Source organism: Tiliqua scincoides, chromosome 8 (genome assembly GCF_035046505.1).
Source record: "Tiliqua scincoides isolate rTilSci1 chromosome 8, rTilSci1.hap2, whole genome shotgun sequence".
Taxonomy (NCBI): Eukaryota; Metazoa; Chordata; class Lepidosauria; order Squamata; family Scincidae; genus Tiliqua; species Tiliqua scincoides.
The window spans coordinates 28246886-28267208 of NC_089828.1; the positions used below are offsets into that span (position 1 = coordinate 28246886).

Consider the following 20323-nt stretch of genomic DNA (forward strand, 5'->3'; position numbering starts at 1 on the left):
AAGGATCTAGAACTGAGCCCTTCTACCAATCAACTAATCAGATGGCTGAAGTGGAACAAAGATGCTGAAAACCATTTATAGTGCTTTAAAGATTAAAACCAAGATCCCAACTTTAGTGCAAAACTTAATTGGCATCCAGGGCTATTCATGCAAAATTGTGAGTTACAGAACTGTTTTAAAGTCAAGTATTTTAAAGTAAATTCTTTTTAAGTCAAAATCTGAAAAGAGCAGTTTAAATAAAGGTTAAGAGTCCTTTTCACATTCAAGCCATGTACCGTATTTTTCGCTCCATAAGACGCACCTGACGATAAGACGCACCTAGTTTTTAGAGGAGAAAAACAAGGAAAAAAATATTCTGAACCAAATAGTGTAATAAAATATTTAATAAACTATAACAGAATAACATTTGAACCATGTAAAGTGAACAGCAGTCAACAGTGGCATTAAGAACCATTATCACTGTCATTAACAAATGGAGAGACTTAAAGGTTTGAGCACTCTAGTTTTCTGGAAACACCAAGAACTCATCATCGCTAGAGTCAGAATTTATGAAGCTCACAAAAGTAGGTGCACACAAATAGGGGATCACATTATCTTTCTGCTACAATGATGTTCTGCCAAATTCCAATCCACTGGGCCTCGTGCCCGCTTAAGGCTGATCAGTCCCCCTTGTGCAATTCACCAGTGCAGCAAGCAAAAATGAGTCCAGTTCCAGTCCACAGATGCCAAGTAAATCAGTCCCATCATTCAGAGTTACCAAATCAGAGTCCAGAGCCAATAAGCCAAATTACAGTCCAAGGTCAGGTTCCAGGTAGGTCAGTTAAATCCATCAGGGTATCCAAGTCCAGTCACAATCCACAGTCAGATTCCAAATTCAATAAACCCAGTCAGTCTCCTCCCCTACCTCCAACCTGCACTTCTTCAAAACCCACAAACCCTTTCTGCCTCTGGTACTCCTTATATCCCTGAGGGCCCTATTGCCTTCCAGTGGCTGCAGCTGTGCAGCACTCTCTGCTGGATGCCCAGGCCTTACCCTTAAAGGGGCCACTGCTGACACCACATCTACCTCCTCACCAGATCTTCCTGGATTCCAATATAAGGGGGGGGGGGAGCAGATCTCTATACAGACCAGTGCAAAAACAGGGGAAAGGTGTGGGGGAGGTAAGATCTTTGTATAGGCATCACAGCAAGACCAGTGCAAAACCCCTTGCACACAGAACCAACAGATGGAAGGGGGGGTGCAGATCTCCATACATGCCAGTGCAAAAGCAGGGGAAAAGTGTGGGGCAGGTAAGATCTCTGTATAGGCATCACAGCAAGACCATTGCAAAACCCTTTGCACACAGAACCAACAGATGGAAGTGGGGGAGGCGCAGATCTCCATACATAGCAGTGCAAAAGCAGGGGAAAAGTGTGGGGCAGGTAAGATCTCTGTATAGGCATCACAGCAAGACCAGTGCAGAACCCCTTGCACACAGAACCAACAGATGGAAGTGGGGGGGGGGTGCAGATCTCCATACATACCAGTGCAAAAGCAGGGGAAAAGCGTGGGGCAGGTAAGATCTCTGTATAGGCATCACAGCAAGACCATTGCAAAACCCTTTGCACACAGAAACAACAGATGGAAGTGGGGGGGGGGTGCAGATCTCCATACATACCAGTGCAAAAGCAGGGGAAAGGTAAGTCAGCCCCAGTAGAGCCAATGGGGCTCACTCCCAGGGATGAGTGGACGGGAGAAAAGCCTGCCAGCGCCTCCTCTCCCAGGGAGGAGCCTGTCTCAATCCCTGGGCTCCCTGGACTCACTCCCTAGGCTCGCTCCCTGGGCTCACAAGCCTGCCAGGGGCTCACTCCTAGGGATGCGTGGACAGGAGAGAAGCCGGCAATTGACTCATTTCGCCTGGAGATGGACTGGTAGCTCGAGGATCGACATAATGAGCACCCCTGCCTGCCATCCCACCCACGCTTTCCTGGGAGTGAGCCCCAGTGACTCTAAGACTTACTTCTGAGTAGACACGCGGGCTTGCTCAGCAAGACTGCCACCCCACCCACGCTTTCCTGGGAAGCGGAGCCGAGCAGAGGGGGCGGGGCCAGGGGCGGAGTTTTTTTTTTTTCAGTATTCGCTCCATAAGACGCACACACTTTTTCCCCCACTTTTTGGGGGGGAAAAAGTGCGTCTTATAGAGCGAAAAATACGGTAATTGCTTTGCTCTGGAATGCACTGAATAAAGAAAAGCTTCCTCTTTTATCAATGAAATTCTACTTTTACTTTAGATCCAAGAGACAGGCCTAAGCCAGAGTTATTCAACCATTCCAAAGAGCATAGAGGTGAGCCCTGAAAGAAGAGCACTCCAAAATTTTGTTCATACAGGTACTTGTAGGATTACAACTGAACGGGTAACATCTGTGATGAACTTTCCTTAAAAGCATCTTTAATTTCATTCAGCCACCACAATAGAAAATAATGCAGAACTAGAGGGTTCATGAAACTACTCCTCTAATACAAGAAAGACAGCTGGAGATATGAGATTGATGAAGGTATGAAGTACAGAAAGATAAACTGTGCGATGTTGCTGTATGCATGGTAAAGGCACAGGATTTTACCAGATCATACAGGGACAGTACATAGAAGCATTCAAGGACAGAATCCCGAGCAGCCCCAAGAGAGGGAGAAAAAAAGAAGACAGAAGTGCCCCAGAAAGTCACCCAGAAAAACAGGCAGGGATGAGAACTGTCACAGAATTCTAATCTAAGGAAATCAAGGAGAAGTGAATGTTCAACCACATGAAAAGCAGCAGAGACCGAGGAGGATTAGGACACAGTTGCCTTTAGAGTTGGCATGATCATTATAAATTTTTATCATTAATTTTAGTGCAGGCATTTTCAGCAGAGTAGAAAGGGCAGAAGTCAGAGTGCAGGGATTCACAAGAGGAATGAGAAAAAAAGTGGAGACAGTAAGAATGAACTTCATATTCCAGGAGTTCGGACAATAGTAAAAAGGAACACGGTGGACCACATGAGAGTTTGGTGTTGGGGGGGATGGAAACAATAGTGGCATGTTTAAATGAAACAGAGAAAGAATCAAAGAAAAAGAGAATGTACAAGGATAACAAAAATGGCAGCAAGGATACAAGGAGGAAATACAGAAGCAAGATGGCCAACTCATCAAGTCATGCAGAATGGTGTGGGAGTTTTGTTTTGAAAAAAGGTTGAGGGGGTGCAGAACAGTGGAAAGACCATAGCAGGTACCTTACATTTTATTGCTAATCAAAGAGAACTAATGGAACTGTGATGGGGAACTGAAATAAAACCAAAATTTCAACGGAAATTGCAAAATGCTACCTGGACAGAATGAATCAGCAGTAAATAATTGTTTTCAATTTCTCCAGTCCCCTTCTTTAAAACACAGCAACATTTTTATACTCCACCCTTTTGTCTAGATCAGCACTACAACATGGGTTTACTTAAAAAAAAATTCAGTTGGGAATTTTCCAATGCCACAAAGACAGCATAATAGAATTTAGTATGTTTACTAAATATATCAATAAAACTAAATAAATACCCCATGTTAATTTTGTGCCCTATAAAAAAAGTTAAATCAAGGGTGGCTTAAATATATCAAAACAAATGCAAGGTTTTTGCAATATTTACATCTACCATGTTTCTTCCTTTCTTCCATGACTTCACTGTAATGATTCTACACAGCAGGGTTTCTTTCTTGATTAAGTATTAAATTTATAATTACTTCAAAAGATCTAATGCAATCACTTCCAACTTCCCCAGGTCAAGAAATGAAACTGTTCTGTGTGTTTGCTGAAAGGAAAACAAAAATCAATCAGTTTTTAAGGTGATTGGGAAGAGGAGAGTACTCTGGCACCTGTGCCTTCCTTTGTTTCCCAAGATCTGTCTCTAAGCCTGGGCCAAAACTCAACAGACTCTACTGCCATCACAAGGACACAGCAAGACCATCCATGAAAGCCTCACAACCTGTTATGAGGTAATTCTCACATGAATGCTGTTAATGCTATTAACATGTAACTCAGGGTCTAGGAGGATTAAGGCAAGGCTTTGATTGAGTTCAGCCAACCAAAGGCAGATCAAGAGTTGAAACAAACACTATTTAAATACAAGTGGAAGGAGAGTAATGAAAGAAGGAAAAACAAACAGGTTTGAAAAATGGCTTGAGCATTAGCAGTGCCCAAGGTGTGATCTTAGCAAAAATACAAGCAGGTGATTACAGGTAAACTTAAAGTAACTCCACATTGCATTTAAATCCCACTGCTTCCTATCTGGCACTTACTCCAAGGTCAGTTTGAAGAGTCATCAAAGTCTCTGATCCCAATAAATCTGGTGATCCCCACATACGGATGTGGCCTCTGAGAAAGCTGAAACATACACAAGCATTCTTATGACTGACCTTCAGAAACCTAGGGTTGATGATCTCATCATAAGCTGTCCAGTCAGATAAACCATCCCCTTGGTGTTTCACCACCTGGCCCTTGACCTGGTATGATGGGCTTGGATTGCCCAGACAACTGGTAAATGCTAATCCAAAGGTTAGCTTTTGTAAACTCACCTGGGAAGGCCAGCCCCCTTTCAATCAGGAAGGAAGGAGGGAGGAGGAGCCAGCCAGGAGTATAAAGCTAGGCGGGCCATCGCGTGAGGCTCTCTGCAGGCGCGTGTGGCCTCTGGGAACCCAGTGCCTCAGGAACTAAGTGCCAGGTAAGGCACAAGAGTTTAGCATCTGGGCGAGTTCAGCAGCAGGGCGAGGAGGCCAGGGCCCCATACACTGCCCTTCCTCTTCCCTTGAGAAGAGGGCTGCTAACCAGTGTACGGTTTTTAAAAGGACCCCTAAATAAAACAACAACAACAAAAAAGCTATGCAGTCAGACAGCCAGCAGCAGGGTGGGGGCTATCCAGTGTTCTGCATCGAGTGCCACATGTATGATTATATGCCTCAGGGGCATAAGTCATGGGTGTATCCTCGGTGCAAGGAGCTCCAGGGTCTCAGGGAACACGTCCGCTCCCTTGAAGCCTTGGTGGCCGACCTGGAGAAGCGCAGGCAGCCAGAGGAGGACCGTGGGGAGACTTCCGGGGACGATCAGGCTTCGTCCCAACCTCAGGCGTGCAGCTCCTCGGCTGCCCAGGTGGGAAGTCTCGGGACTGGAGGACGTCATCCTGGAGAGGAGGGAAACAATCCCCTAGGGGGGATCCCTTCTCCAGGGGATGGGCCCGTATCCGAGCGCACTCGGGATACTCCTCGGCGGGAGGGGGGTCGGGGGCTTCTTGTAGTGGGGGATTCGATTATTAGAAACATAGAGAGGGGGGTTTGCGACGGATGTGAGGACCGCATGGTGACTTGCCTGCCTGGTGCGAAGGTTGCGGACATCACTTCTCGTCTAGACAGGCTAGTAGACACTGCTGGGGGAGAGGTAGCGGCTGTGGTGCATGTCGGCACCAACAACATGGGCAAGTGTAGCTGGGAGGTCCTGGAGGCCAAATTTAGGCTTTTAGGCAGGAAGCTGAAAGCCAGGGCCTCAAAGGTAGCGTTCTCTGAAGTGCTACCTGTTCCACGCGCAGGGCCAGCTAGGCAGGCGGAGATCAGGGGTCTCAATGCATGGATGAGACGGTGGTGTAGGGAGGAGAGGTTTAGATTCGTTAGGCACTGGGGAACGTTTTGGGACAAGCGGGGCCTGTACAAGAGGGACGGGCTCCATTTGAACCAGAATGGAACCAGACTGCTGGTGCATAACATTAAAAAGGTGGCAGAGCAGCTTTTAAACTGATCCCTGGGGGAAGGCCGACAGGAGCCGAGGGGCATCCGGTTCGGGACTCCTCATCCCTATGGGATGAGGATGGGGAGGTTAGAGAACAACAAGACAAAGGCAGGGTAGGAGAAGAAATTGGGAAAGGTAGGGTGATGGGATGTGATAGACGGTTTGGCACAATGAGAGGATGCGGGGACAAAGGAGCAAATAAGCAGCCCATCCTGGGGCATTCCGTGTATAAATGCTTTTATGCGAATGCCCGAAGTCTACGAGCAAAGGTGGGAGAACTGGAATGTCTGGTGACAAGGGAAAATATTGACATAGTGGGCATAACGGAAACCTGGTGGAATGCGGAGAATCAGTGGGATACCGCAATCCCGGGCTATAAACTCTACAGGAGGGACAGGCAGGGGCGTGTTGGAGGTGGGGTGGCCCTTTATGTTAAGGAAGGGATAGAATCCAGCAAAGTAGAGATTGAAGGTGGGTCCGACTCCACTGTAGAATCTCTGTGGGTTAAATTACCAGGCTTATGCAGCGATGTAATACTGGGGGCGTGCTATCGTCCTCCAGACCAAAAATCTGATGGGGACCTTGAAATGAGGAAACAGATCAGGGAGGTGACAAGGAGGGACAGGGTTGTAATCATGGGGGACTTCAATTATCCTCATATTGACTGGGTCAATTTGTGTTCTGGTCACGATAAGGAAACCGGATTTCTTGACGTGCTAAATGACTGTGGCTTAGATCAGCTAGTCACGGAGCCCACCTGAGGACAGGTGACTCTGGATTTAATTTTGTGCGGTATGCAGGACCTGGTTAGAGATGTAAACGTTACTGAGCCATTGGGGAACAGTGATCATGCTGCGATCCGTTTTGACGTGCACGTTGGGGGAAGAATACCAGGCAAATCTCTAACAAAAACCCTTGACTTCCGACGGGCGGACTTCCCTCAAATGAGGAGGCTGGTTAGAAGGAGGTTGAAAGGGAGGGTAAAAAGAGTCCAATCTCTCCAGAGTGCATGGAGGCTGCTTAAAACAACAGTAATAGAGGCCCAGCAGAGGTGTATACCGCAAAGAAAGAAGGGTTCCACTAAATCCAGGAGGGTGCCCGCATGGCTAACGAGCCAAGTTAGAGAGGCTGTGAAGGGCAAGGAAGCTTCCTTCCGTAAATGGAAGTCTTGCCCTAATGAGGAGAATAAAAAGGAACATAAACTGTGGCAAAAGAAATGTAAGAAGGTGATATGGGAGGCCAAGCGAGACTATGAGGAACGCATGGCCAGAAACATTAAGGGGAATAATAAAAGCTTCTTCAAATATGTTAGAAGCAGGAAACCCGCCAGAGAAGCGGTTGGCCCTCTGGATGGTGAGGGAGGGAAAGGGGAGATAAAAGGAGACTTAGAGATGGCAGAGAAATTAAATGAGTTCTTTGCATCTGTCTTCACGGCAGAAGACCTCGGGCAGATACCGCTGCCTGAACGGCCCCTCCTGACCGAGGAGTTAAGTCAGATAGAGGTTAAAAGAGAAGATGTTTCAGACCTCATTGATAAATTAAAGATCAATAAGTCACCGGGCCCTTATGGCATCCACCCAAGGGTTATTAAGGAATTGAAGAATGAAGTTGCAGATCTCTTGACTAAGGTATGCAACTTGTCCCTCAAAACGGCCACGGTGCCAGAAGATTGGAGGATAGCAAATGTCACGCCTATTTTTAAAAAGGGAAAGAGGGGGGACCCGTGAAACTATAGGCCGGTCAGCCTAACATCCATACCGGGTAAGATGGTGGAATGCCTCATCAAAGATAGGATCTCAAAACACATAGACGAACAGGCCTTGCTGAGGGAGAGTCAGCATGGCTTCTGTAAGGGTAAGTCTTGCCTCACAAACCTTATAGAATTCTTTGAAAAGGTCAACAGGCATGTGGATGCGGGAGAACCCGTGGACATTATATATCTGGACTTTCAGAAGGCGTTTGACACAGTCCCTCACCAAAGGCTACTGAAAAAACTCCACAATCAGGGAATTAGAGGACAGGTCCTCTCATGGATTGAGAACTGGTTGAAGGCCAGGAAGCAGAGAGTGGGTGTCAATGGGCAATTTTCACAATGGAGAGAGGTGAAAAGCGGTGTGCCCCAAGGATCTGTCCTGGGACCGGTGCTTTTCAACCTCTTCATAAATGACTTGGAGACAGGGTTGAGCAGTGAAGTGGCTAAGTTTGCAGACGACACCAAACTTTTCCGAGTGGTGAAGACCAGAAGTGATTGTGAGGAGTTCCAGAAGGATCTCTCCAGACTGGCAGAATGGGCAGCAAAATGGCAGATGCGCTTCAATGTCAGTAAGTGTAAAGTCATGCACACTGGGGCAAAAAATCAAAACTTTAGATATAGGCTGATGGGTTCTGAGCTGTCTGTGACAGATCAGGAGAGAGATCTTGGGGTGGTGGTGGACAGGTCGATGAAAGTGTCGACCCAATGTGCGGCGGCAGTGAAGAAGGCCAATTCTATGCTTGGGATCATTAGGAAGGGTATTGAGAACAAAACGGCTAGTATTATAATGCCGTTGTACAAATCTATGGTAAGGCCACACCTGGAGTATTGTGTCCAGTTCTGGTCGCCGCATCTCAAAAAAGACATAGTGGAAATGGAAAAGGTGCAAAAGAGAGCGACTAAGATGATTGCGGGGCTGGGGCACCTTCCTTATGAGGAAAGGATACGGCGTTTGGGCCTCTTCAGCCTAGAAAAGAGACGCTTGAGGGGGGACATGATTGAGACATACAGAATTATGCAGGGAGTGGACAGAGTGGATGGGGAGATGCTCTTTACACTCTCACATAATACCAGAACCAGGGGACATCCACTAAAATTGAGTGTTGGGCGGGTTAGGACAGACAAAAGAAAATATTTCTTTACTCAGCGTGTGGTCTGTCTGTGGAACTCCTTGCCACAGGATGTGGTGCTGGCGTCTAGCCTAGACGCCTTTAAAAGGGGATTGGACAAGTTTCTGGAGGAAAAATCCATTATGGGGTACAAGTCATGATTTGTATGCACAACCTCCTGATTTTAGGAATGGGTTAAGTCAGAATGCCAGATGTAGGGGAGGGCACCAGGATGAGGTCTCTTGTTATCTGGTGTGCTCTCTGGGGCATTTGGTGGGCCGCTGTGAGATACAGGAAGCTGGACTAGATGGGCCTATGGCCTGATCCAGTGGGGCTGTTCTTATGTTCTAAAGGTGAATTGGCTAGTAGCGATGGATCTTTCTGGCCCGGATGAAAAAAAAGGAATATATTAAAGTACTTGTCTGCTTGGTTATGCGGTCTGTCTACAATGCAACTGATTTCAAAGTGTCCCATGGAAGCCTCTTTCCTTAAGGCAAACTTCAGCGTAAGGCTCAATAAGAAAGTGGACAAAATCAAGAAGAGCTCAATCATACATTCTGCTTTTGCTTTCACTTGCAGTCTGAGCTGAAGAATTGTTTCTGTGGTGTTGATCTAACCTGGATAGCCATTTACAAAACAATAAAATGTGTGAGCACTCTCTCTCCCTCGATCATACACACACTTTGCTAATAAGGTATTGGCATCAATTCACTTTTATAAAAGAATTTTGTGAAACACTGAATCTTTGGATATGACAAATATTCCATCCTGCATCTCCACTTAAAATACTAGAGAGTCAATATGGTATAGCAGAGTGACTAGGAGACCCAGGTTCATTTGACCACTCACTCACAAAGCTCAATAGATAACTGCAGCTCATCAATCTAACCTGTTAGCTTTGTGTTCTGAGGGAAGCAGAACCACAGCTTACAAGTTGGTTCAGGGAGCAGGTGTAGATTGCTGAGTCAGCAGAATCAGCAGGCACCTGGGACTGACACACCCTGGGTGTGACCAAGCCAGCACTGATTGGCTAAGCTGACTTCATAAGTTAGTCTGCTGGAGCTTCCAGTGCAGCAGTAAGGGAGTTGTTGGAGATAACTGAGGAACTGCTGCCAGTGACTGAGGAGGCTGGATACTGTACATATATGTTATTACTGACTTATGGACGGAACCTTTGACTGTGTATTGTTGGAAACTGATTTGGATTTGTTATACTTGGACTGACTGCTCTTCGTGTTGACTCTTGGACTGTTTACTGACTACTCTACTTGTGATATCCCTTGCTCAAATACATCTGCTTAAAGTACTCTGCTGTATTTGCTGTTTTTCTTGCAACCTGCTCACATTGGGAAAAAGCAGGGATCCTACACTAACCATCCCATACAAAAATAACCTTAACCTACCTTACAGGGTCATTAAGAAGAACAGAACTTTGAATGACTCCAAGAGCTTCTTTGAAAAAGGATTAAAAAAAAATACTAACAACACCACTACAAAAACAGATTACAATGATAAACATATTTTAAAAAGAGCAACAGAATCAGAGTCAAAATGAAAACCACCCAAATGCTTTTAAAAACCCATGTACACAGGTAGAACCACCTTTAAATGCCTTGTAACAAGCAAAAAAGCATCAAAATCCAATTTCCTTCCTTCACATTGTTAAATAATTATAATTTCATTCCACTAGATTCCATTATTCATCCCATCTAGTGGCTGGATGTGGTATAGTGTCTATAACAATGCATTCTGGGGTGACAATGGAGGAGCTAGAAATCTGGAAATGGGTCTTTAAAGCTATTTTTCCACTGATTTGTTATCCACTGGGGGTTCCAATCTGTACTAAACTAAAATAGTTTCATCATATAAAATGACCTTGAACCAAATATAAAATATATATATCTTTAAGAATGACTTTAAACCACTATCTCATCCTCCACTACTCCCTCCCCATAATATACAAGAAACTAACAGGGTTCTAAAGACAGGGTACATTTAGAAGCATGGCTAGCCCTATACATAGTACCACATTATAAAACTCAACAAAAGCTTATTTTGTTGATTTTCCTTGGTATTCAGTTAACATCTTCACCAAAAAGTATGGCCTTTATACTTTCGAATGTTGTATTTATAAATACAGCTTTGTTTTCCAAATACAGAGACACAAAACATGCATTCAAGTAATAAAATCACCAATTATCTCATCCTACAGCAAGAAAAAACTTGACCTTCACTACTGTTAGCAAATGAATTTGTCACTTGCTAAACACCAGGACAATCAACAAGCTTTCAAACCAACTTGTTTAAAATTGAAAACTGAAACACACTACCTTAGAAAAGTGAATTTATTACTAGTAATAGTCACCACTGACATTCATTAACAAGAAAATACAAGGAAGAAACTACAGAAAGTTTTCCCAACTTTTGACATTATAAATATTTTTATCTATATTATTTATTATATCCTGTCTCATAGATCTCAAGACAAAACAAGACTATAAAAGACATCAATATACTATATACTTTTCAAAACCAGCAGCTAACACAAAAAATTACAAACCACGACCAACAAAATCATTTAGCACAGAAGAGATAACACATCAACACTAGCCAACGTTAAAAAAATTATCCAGAAAACAGGACAATAATGTTGCCTGATGCCAAAGAGATAATAATGAAGGCACAAGGGGAGGGGTGTGTGTGCGCATGTGTGTTACTCCACTGACTTTATTCAAGGCAGTTCACATAGGCAGGCTATCTCTAAACCCCCAAGGGGATTTTTACAATGACAGAAAGGTTCTATCTTTCAAGAGCTGCACAACATTTCAGATGGATCTTTCACGGTCTGGTATCACTTCTGGCCCCCAGTTGCCTCCCAAGCTGCCTGACAAGCAGCTCCTTCATCTCTCACTTGAAGGGCAGCCAAGACGCTTCCTTGATCACACCAAAGAGCAGGTGGAATAACTCAGCTCAGCTTGTCAGCTGCTTCAAGGTCTCGCCATTCATGGAGCTGCCAGTGGCCTAGAACCGGTAACCTTCAGATGTTATCTTCGGGCTAACGGAGGCTCTACCCTCTGTTGTTTTATAGCATCAGTTCAGCATCAATATTATGACATCATTTACAACAGTCACTCGTTTAGAACCTGACAAGGAACATTGCAGACTTCTTGCCAGACTTCATTCATGAACTCCTGCCCCATGCTACAGTTCAGCATCCCAGGTACCAGGAAGAATTCAGAAGGACCCCAAGGCTACAAACTTGACCAAACAAAAGAGGTCAATGCCATCAATGATGAAAATTCAATAACCTCTATATAAAAAGGTTTTAGGGTCATTACCTCAGCCTTATATGGATTCAGTTTGTCAGCTCAGTTATACCCAGTCCCTGACCCAGCTGCAGAAAAAATGGAAAACCAGCTTTAGGTTAAGAAAATAGTATCACGAGCATATTTATGGCACCTCATTATAAGTTCCATTATGATTTCATCAAGCAGCCATGTCTTCATGAACAGGTACAAGTCTAAAAGAATGCAAAGAGAAGGTTCCAGGAAACTATGCAACTGCCAAAGGGCCCAATCCTATCCAACCTTGCAAAGAATGCAAAAAGAAGGTTCCAGGAAACTATGCAATTGCCAAAGGGCCCAATCCTAGCCAACTTTGCAGTGCTGGTGCAGTTGTGCCAGTGGGGTGTGCACTGCATCCTGTGGTGGGCAGGCAGTGATTGGGGCCTTCTCAAGGTATGGGAACATGTGTTCCCTTATCATGGGGTTGCATTGTGGCTACAGTGGAGCTGGAAAGTTGGATAGGATTGGGCTCTAAACCACTATCTGGGATCTCTTAGCCAAGGAAGAGAATTCCTGAAAAAATAGTGCTGCAAATATTCATGAAATCGCACATCATGATTAAAAGTAACATCAATTAGAAGAGAAGCTTATAAAACTAAAATTTAAAACACATCCATTGTTTTATATTTTTATTTTTAAGCATCCTTCCCCTTTCCCCACCCCACTCTCTCAACCGTAGAGGAAACTAAAGACTACGTTTGCAGCCTGGGCTATTTCAAATGAAAGTCAGGTAGGGGCTGAGTACCTATAAACTGAAATGAATCGAATTAACAAGCTAAGACTGAGGTCCCAAGTCCTGATCTCTAATACAATATTCAAAATAAAACCCTGTCAAATCAAATGCAAACAATTTCATCTCTGATGTCAATGGCAAACTCATTGCAATCAGACGCTTGAATCTTCAACCTCTGTAAAGAAAAGGCCCAGAAAAATCACACAATACAGCTGGCATTTGGGCAAGAGGCATGGACTGGGCTGCCCAAAGAAAGCTAAGCAGGAGCAGTCCTGGTTTGCATGGGAGATCGAAGCCAATAAAAGCAGTCATGAGAGGACAGAGCTACTGTCACTGTGATCTCACTGTAAGAGGTGATGGGCTTGCAGATATAAGCTGATGCAGGAATGCAGACAAGTGTAGAAAGTCAGCTTCCTAGAAGAATGTTTAACAGCTTGATTGATCTGCAGCTGCTCCTGCTGGAAGCTCAGAAGACAGACCCAGCAAAAGGAATGACCATGCCATGAAGGGTTCCATCTGGAAATAGCTCTACAAGTTGCTCGTAGAACAATTATTGGAAAAACTCATTTGTAAAAAAATGAGTTTAATATAGCCTGTGAACTGCCTAGAGCCTGTACGACTCACACATTGTGAGAATCGGTGAGAAAGGCAGTATATAAAAGCTGTAATTATTATTATTACTCATTATTATTTAACAGAAATGATAGTAGAAAAGATGTCCGGATAGGACCCATAGCTCATTAGCAAAGCACTCATTTTGCATGCACAGGAACACAGGTTCAGTTCTTGACACTTTCAATCAAAAGGATCTCTCAGGTAGCAAGACTGGAAAAGACCACAGAGGACAGCTGCCAAACTGAGTAAATGGAACTGGGCTAGAAGAACTGACATAGCAAATAAGATATCTACAAGTTTTGTACTCCAATTACATAGGCCCAGACCAAATGAACTGTATGTGAGAAATTACATTCATGAGTCACATCCACATGCCATGAAGGGTTTCAAATGCAATTTGCAACCACATATTTACTCCTATTCAGTGGTTTATCTTTGGGAAAGCCATGCCAGTCCCTCCTCCAGCATTGTGATCCATCATTCAGCAATTTTCCTGTGTGTTGCATGTAGTCCAATAACACTCGCCCACTGAAAAGTGATTTTCCCTCGAGATCAGTTGTTCCCAAACTTACCTGTGTCACAACACTCCCACAACCTCTTCTTCCCAGCTCAGCAGGGTACCACCATCTTGGATCTCACAAAATCCAAGATAGCAGCACCTGAGGAACAGGTTGGAAGGGCCACCAGGGACATCTCATGGCACCCCTCTGAGTGTGCTGCAATATCCACTTTAGGCACCCTTGCCCTAGATGTTTGCCCTTCTGAGGGCAGTAAACTTCCTGGTCCTTTAGGGGGGAGGACAGCAGAGCAGAAAATTTGTAGGAGCTTCTGTCACTAACAGCAGATTCCAACTGTGTCGGCCACATTCTCCAACCTTCCACAATCTTGCCATGCAGCCATTTATGGATTCCCATGCTGCTCATCAGCTGAAGGTGATGCTAGGGATGAGGGCCAATGCAGGCACAAAAAGCCAAAATGCACATTACCTGGGTAAATTAATGAGCTCCTGCCCGGGAATTCTTTGCCATGATTCTGCAAGATTTTCAAGATGGATGCTTTTCAAGATGCACAAGGGCACTTAGGTGCCCAATGTGGCAGAGGAGATAATGAAAATGATACGCTACCCATAATAATCAGGGATGCAGCCTAGCCACTGTAGTAGAGCTCTGGTTGCACTCAGAGGGAACAGGCCCAGCCAAACCAAAGGGTTCAGAACCCATGGTTAGATAAAGCTGTGGATCCCCAACCTGTGAATAATCAGTCTGGAACTGTATGTGAAAATAGCTGGAATTAAACTCTGCACCAATGGTTCCCAAACTGGTGGGTTGTGACCCAGCAGGAAAACTTCAAGCAGGGCATTCTTCTTTAAAAGGAGTGGCCCTGTTCTGTTAGCAGCAACAGTGCTGGAGAGATTTCAGCACTGCCAAAAGGCTTTTTTACTTACCTGGGGAGCAGTGCTGCCCTGCTGCAGGGTCCTGAAGGCTCACAGCCCTCTCTGATCTCCTCTGCAGCTTGTGTACAAAGCCCTTATCTCTGATCTAAAGCTGTTTCCAGGTAAAAATTGGAAGTAGTTTTAGATCAGAGATAAGGGTTTTGTAAACAACCAGTGGGGAACATAGATGGTCTGTGAGGTCTCACAAATTTATATACAGTCAGTGCATTGCAAAAGAGCCAATGAAGCTGAAGAGGAAGCCCTGTTGGTGTGCTCCCTTGGTGGCTTGCAAGCTGAATGCTCTTCTGCAGCTGCCAGCCAGCTCTTCTGGCCACGGAGCCAGCTAATATGCTAGGCCAAGCAATACCAGTCAGAGTCTACAAATAGCCATCCAGGGAGGCAGGCAAGGGGCCTCCTGGGACAACCGTGTGCAGACCCGTGGCAGCTGAACAAACCCAAAAGAGCCAGCCAGCAGCTGCAGAAGAGCGTGCTCCCTCACCAGCTTACCAGAGTACATATATCGTGGGGCAACCACAATCCAGCTCTTGGCCCTTGGGAACCAATTCATCTTCCCTAATTATTACAAAGTAATTGCATCTGTAATGTGCAGGGCATGAGAGAGTTGGATGTGGTCCACATCAATTCCAATTTTTGCCCAGTGTTCCACAATCGCCTTAAAGCAGAGACACCCAAAGTACAGCCTCAGGTCAGTACCGGTCCATGGAGACCCTATATCCGACTCCCAGAGACCCAGCAGCATCCAAAGACCCAGCGGCTACAGCGGATCTCAAACTGATCTTATAGATGTGAGCGTGACCCAACAAGCCCAACCTTGAGAATGCCGAGGCTTGTAGAACTCTGCAGAAATCACACACATGTCGTGCAACAGACCTGCAGAGTCCAACAGCTCTCCCACAAGAGTTCTGCAGAGCCTTGCAGGTCCTATACTAGCACCACCCATTGTTAGGTTTGGTAGAGGCTGCTGCTGAGGGTCCAGGCATGCTCATTGCACGTGCTCTCTGGCTGGCCTTTCAGTCGGCTACTGCTGCCTGCCAGTTCCTAGGGCTGGAAGATCCTGAGAGGGTGTGTTTTATAGTGGAGGTGTTGTTTGATGAGGTCAGTAAAAGCACACTCCCGCACGTTGGCTGGAGGTGGTCCTTGCAAGTTTGGTATCTGCTGCTTGTTGCTGGGATGGAAGGGGGAGAGAAAGAACTGAATGTGTACATGCATGAAAACATGGAGGTGACTTCTTTAAGTTCCTTGCAGATTTGGTATCTGCTGCTTGTTGCCAGAAATGGGGGGGGGGGGGGAGAGAGAGTAAGAGAAACAGGTCTGTAGTGCTTCTGGTCTTTCAGATATTTTTTTAAAATTAATTTTTGCTGTTTGGGTGTTGGGGAGAAACTTTTGGGAGATGGCATGGAATCATGTCTGTGGAACTTCTGGCCTTTCAGATATTTTTTCCTAATTCATGGGAATTGAAATTTATTCAATATTATTTAAATTTTATTTTTTCCAGCCTTCAACATTGTGCCAGATATCTGAAGCAGCCCTCCTGCTGAAAAGTTTGGGGACCCCTGTCCTAAAGTTTGGAAACCACTGATTTAGGTAGATATTTATAAAAGCCTGCTGTTACAGGCATCTAACAGCCCAATTCTAACTAGGTCTTGGTGGCCCTTCATGCCAATAGAACATACAGGTGGAGCCTATTTATCCGCATTAGATCCGTTCCTTGACTCAGCGTGATTAACAAAAAACGCGTTGTGCTAAATTCCATAGTTACACAAATACGCTGCAGCCTGACACCTCCGGATGGAAGGAAACTAAGGCAGTTGTTATCAATCCCCTCCCCTCTGCCGTACTCAGCCCTCCCGTTGCCAGCTGTCCCGCTTCTTTCACAGGTGGGATGCTGAGCTTTTAAGAGTCCAGTCTGATGCGTTTCTACTCAGAAGTAAGTCCCATTGTAGTAAATGGACTTACTCCCAGGAAAGTGCAGATCGTTTTGTTTGTGTCAGCTGGAGCAGGAGAGCCTGCACCATGGGGGGGGGGATTGGGCAAACACTCCCTGGATTTTTTAAAGCAATTCCCGAGGTTTTCTGCCCCCCCTTCCCCTTTTCAGCCTTTTTGCTGGCTCAGGCACTCCAGGAGTCTTACTGTTCCTTCGAAAGGGGAACCTCTTCCATGGCTCCAGGGCTATTTCCCTGCCTGTGCGAGGCAGAGCCTTTTTGCAGTGTTTTGGGCTGCCTGGAAAAGTAGCGAGATGCCACAGAAGGGCAAAGGAGGCAAAAGTGTGTGTGGCTTTCAGTTCCCCCCCACCCCATTATTGTTGAGATAAATCAGCAGATAAAAAATCCGTGGATAAATAGGCTGCACCTGTAGTTGTATTCCATGTAAATGGTTTTACAGCAGCATGCTACATGTGTCACCAATATCCATTTGGGGTCTGCCGCCACAAATGGTGGTGGTGCCAGTGGCCCACTGCCACTACCAGCTACTTCCAGCAGCCAACATAAGCTGGCAGCAGGGCAGAGAGTGGACAGAAAATGGTGAAGAGGAGCAGAAACAGGAGAGTTTCTGGGTAGGGAGGAGACAGAAAAACAGAGGAAGGGGGTGGATCTTGGCAGCACCAGCTTATGCCAGATTCTAACTCTGTCCCCTTCCCTGTCCCTTACTGTTTTCAGACCTGCACCAGCAAAATAGCTGGCGCAGATCCACGAAGACCCATTGGGGCAGCGGAGGTATGCCCTGAGGGCAAGGTAATAAAAGTTCCCTTACCTTGAGGAGGCCTCCAGATTGCCTCCCCACAGGGTACAGCACACTACCCATTGGCACAACTGAATCAGTTGGGGGGGGATTAGTTAGAGCAGTGGTTCTCAAACTCCCAGGGAGTTTGAACCCCACAGTAAATCCTTGCAGGGGAGGCAGCAATGCTATCACCAGGATCTGTGATCGCTATAAAGGGACGGAGGGGCTTGGCTGGACTTACTAGAAGTTTCTGCAACCTCCTGGGGGTGCCGGGAGCCCAGTGCCAGCCTCCGCAGGGCCCCTCGAAGCACAGGAACATTGAAAATATTGATTGTAACCCACTTCTGGTTTGCGATCACAGAACCAAAAGTGGGTCGCAATCAGTATTTTCTAAGTCAGCGCACTTCAGGGGGCCCTGAGGAGGCTTGCACAGGGCTCCCTGCACACCTGGGAGGCTGCAGGTGGCTCTGATGGTGCAGGGGTCCAGCCAAGCCCCTGCACCCCTTCACAGCGACACAATCCTGGCGATTGTGTTGCTGCCTCCCCCTTTCCCAACCTCTTAAGGGGGAAGAGGCCAGGGCTCTCTGGCTGAGGCATTGCAACACCCCAGTTTCAGAACCTCAGAGTTAGGGACCTGTAGGTTTCATCTGACACGAGAATGAATAGAAACCTCTCTATGCCACAGCTAAACAGCAACCGAGACGAACTACTTCAGCAAACGGTAGTATATCTCTCATAATATCACGACAAATCATGAAACCCCTGCTACAGAAAGCAAATTAAGAACTGTAGCTGCAAAATTCTTCACTAATCAAAAGACTGCGTAGTTTCTTCTGATCTTACAATGGGACCAAAAGCCCCCAACCCTATAAAGAATAAGAAGCAAAGAAACAAAGTCAAGCCAGCAAGAACACGGCATCCCTCTCCCTCAAGGCAAGAATCCTTGAAACCAGAAATCAAACTACTGTACCACTTGCAGTATGCTTGGAATGTCAAATAAAGTTTCAAAGACCAAATTAGTCTACTCCTCCTATCTAAATACACATACACAAAATACTGCAAATCATCTTCAAATATCCTAATCCATGTTCAGAAAGTTTTGGACTACCATCATATTAAGTCATCTTTTCCATACTGAACATACTGACTTTGGACATGAAAGCAAGCACTTTATGAAGGAAGCAAAGCTTCAGTCAGCACACCTATTTTAATAAGTCAGTTCACCAAATGACTTTTTTGTATAAAAAGAAAAACCAAGTAAAGGGTAAACCACTATACCCATGTTTCTCAAACTGTGGGTTGGGACCCACTAGATGGGTCACAAGCCAATTTCAGGTGGGTCCCCATTCATTTCAAGGTCTATTTTATTATTAGATTCCATGCTACCCAGGTACGTGACTGCATTTGGAGAAATGTGACAGATCTGTACTTTCAACAAGTTACTATGTATATTCTTTAAACAATGGTGCTTACTCCTAGGTAAATATGGCTAGGATTGCTGCCTTTGGGATGCTGGGAAATTTTTTTTAAACCCATCAACAACTGCTAGAGAGGGTTAGGAGAATTCTTTATTTTAGTTTTATTTTAAAACTTATTGTACTTGATTTGATTTTGTCATTTGGTTTGTGTTAAAAATTTTCCTGCTTGATGATGTCACTTCTTGCCATGACTTCACTTCCAGATCAATGACATCACTTCCAGTGGGTCCCAATAGATTTTCATTCTAAAAAGTGGGTCCCAGTGCTAAAAAGTTTGATAACCATTGCACTATACAATCAGATAAATCTTGCAACGCAGAAGTATGTTTTCATCATCAGCGAGACACAATAGCGACAATTCCTATTGATAGCACGAGGGTTATAACCTTAAAGACTACTGAAAGATTCAGTCACATGATTCTGAGTAATTTGCAACAATTTAAACCAGGGGTCTCTAAACCTTTTGGCCAAAGGTCCACATCAAGTATCTGACACAGTGTCGTGGGCTAGGAAAAAAAATATTAAATATAAAATTTTAATCAATACATTCGAGATGGAATTTAGATGAATGAATGAATGAATGAATGAATGAATGAATGGGTTCAAATGTCCAGGATTTCTCCAAGCACCAACACAGCCCAAGAAATAAAGCAAACATTTAAATGGACGCCCATTCCCCCACCCCACAAGCATAATTCTGGTTGTGTTCTGTCACATGGGCCAGAGGCTCTCAGGGAACCAGAGGCTGGCCAAGGGCCAGATAGAGGCACTCCACGGACCACATCTGGCCCCTGGGCTGGGGTTTGGAGGCCCCTGATTTAAACTACTGAGATCTGTCACCTGCACCTAAAGTTAAATAACTGATAACTTTTGTGAAATTCCATTATCGGATTATAGGTTTGTAAAATGACATACTCTTTCAGACTTGTATTATCTGTTAAGCAACTGAACACACTAGCATTAAATTATTAGCAATTGAGATTTAGAGATTTTATACTAATATTTAAATAGCATACTTAAGAGTTACTTGTGAATATGAAACCCACATATTTGCTAATAGTTTTCTACACTGACTGGTGTTTACTATAGATACGAGACCATGAACAGAACATATACAGGTGGAGCCTTTTTATGCGCTTGAGTTCCGTTCCCTGACCTGCCTCGATTAGGGAAAAAACATGTTGTGCTAAATCAGCCCTGAAAATGACATGTTTTACTCAAATTGCATGGAGTTACACAAATACAATACAGCCTGACACTTGTGGATGGAAGAAAACTAAGGCAGCTGTTCTCAATCACCTCCCCCTCCACCACTCAGTACTCAGCCCTCGCCATTGCCAGCT

General features: G+C 45.0%; 1 protein-coding gene across 11 annotated transcripts in view; it reads right to left on the minus strand.

The window, feature by feature from the left end:
* Nucleotides 1-20323, minus strand: part of TCF12 (transcription factor 12) — a 227631-nt gene that overhangs the window by 199438 nt on the left and 7870 nt on the right. The window lies entirely within an intron of this gene.